Source organism: Penaeus japonicus, unplaced genomic scaffold (genome assembly GCF_977035675.1).
Source record: "Penaeus japonicus unplaced genomic scaffold, GWHDUDI00000001_assembly GWHDUDI00000010, whole genome shotgun sequence".
NCBI lineage: Eukaryota > Metazoa > Arthropoda > Malacostraca > Decapoda > Penaeidae > Penaeus > Penaeus japonicus.
Window position 1 is genome coordinate 37,373,379 of NW_028234412.1, and position 2,500 is coordinate 37,375,878.

Here is a 2,500-nt window from a genome sequence, read left to right on the forward strand (position 1 = left end):
TGATTATAGTTACACTAATAATATTTCAATTCTTATTGCTGTTGCATTCATTATTATTGTTATTGTTATTATCATTATCGTTATCAGTGTAATTCTTTTATTACTATTTCCATTATCATTAGCATCATTATTGATATTAATATTATCTTTTTGTATCTATCTATATTATATATATATATATATATATATATATGTATATAATATATATATATATATATATATATATATATATATATATATATATATATATATATATACATACATACATACATACACACACACACACACACACACACACACACCACACACACACACACTATCACACACACATATATATATATATATATATATATATATATATTATATATATATATATAATATATATATAGACTGATATATATATATTATATATTATATATATATACATATTCAGTCTCATGCATACCTTTTCTCTTCTCAATACCCTGTGTTTTATCATTAATATTGTCGTTATAATCAACAATCAATTCTATTACTATCATAATTTTTAGACAAATTTGTTATTTTTGTTGCTGTTGTTATTGTTATCATCATTTTTTTTATCATTATTATTATTATTATTATTATTATTATTATTATTATCATTATTATTATAATAATAATGTTAACAATAATAATAATAATAATCATTATTATTATCATAATAATGATAATAATAATAATGATAATAATGATAATAATAATAATAATAATAATAATTATTATTATTATTATTATAATCATTATTGTCATTATTATCAGCATTAATATTATCATTATTATCATCAATATCTTTATCTTCTTTAGAATAATTATTGTTATTACTGTTATCATTATCATTAATATATTCTTACTTTTATCTTTTTTTTTTTTCATTTTTAATTTTTTTTTTTTTTTACTTTAATCTGTACAGTTATCAATATAATTCATATTGTTTTTGTTACCTTTATTGTTGTTGTTCTTATGTTGTATCATCTTTTTCTATCATTGATATATATCAGTTATCTTATCATCATCATTATCAATATAATTCTTAATATCACTATCATTCTGCTATCATTAGCATTAGCATTACTATTTTTATCATTATTAATATTATTATCATTATTATCGTTACCATTATCAATATCATTTTCATTATTATAATTCTTACCATCATCATTATCATCCTCATTTTCGTTATCATCATTATCATAAATATTATCTTTATTATTATAGTTACTATTACTATAATCTTCCTTATCATTGTTGTCATTATAAAAGTTATTATCATAATCATCGCCATTACCATTCACTATTATTACTATCAATATTACCATTATTACCATCACCATCATTAACCTTATCATGATTTATATTATCATTATCATCATTATTATTTAGAAAAATATAATCATTATCATTATTATCATCAATACTAATATCATGAATATAACCATCCTTGTCATTATTATTAGCATTGTTATTATTATTGCTTTTATCATTATCAGTATCATTATTGTAATTCATATTGGTATTACCAATGCTATAATTATTATAATTACTATCATTTTTATCGTTATTGTTACTATGGTTATTGTTTTATCGTTATTACCAGTAACTCTTTTATTATCATTATGTTTTACTGTTATCATGATTATCATGGATATTATTATCATCTTCATTATTATCCCCATCATTATGATTATTATTGGTATTATTATCATTTATATTATCATTCTTATTGTCATTATCATTCTTATTAATGGTATTCGTATGTTCATTTTAATATTGGTATCATCATTATTATTGTTATTAATACCATTACCATCTTCATCATTATCATTGTTATTGTTGGTATTACCCGTATCATCATTATCGTTATTATCATTATCATCATAATTGTCATTGTCATTATTATATTTTTTTTGTCAATATCATAATATTACATTCATTACTATTATTGTATCCATCATAATTGTCACAATTCTTCAATTAAATAATATTATTATAATCCTCATTATCATTTTCATCATTATTACCACTCTCACTAATATGATCACTATTATCCTTTCTTTCTAATAATATCAACTTTTATAATCATCCTCATTATTAATGATCATAATCATAAAAATAATGCTAAAAGGATAATAATAATAATTATAAGAATAATATTGATAATAATCTCAATATTACTATTATTTTCATAAATATTATATTTATCATTATAATTACCATTTATAATATCATCATTATCATCATCATCATTATAGATACTATCATCATTCTCCATAGGATTATCATGAATGCAATTATTACAATAAAAAATTTCTTTAATATTACCCTTATTACTCCCCTCCTTACTATCATCATTCTATCATCATTATCATCACCATTATCATTATTATTATGATCATGATTATTTTACTCATTACCATTGTGATTATTACTATCATTATCTTTATTCCTCTTCTTCTTATTGTCATCATTATCATTAATATTA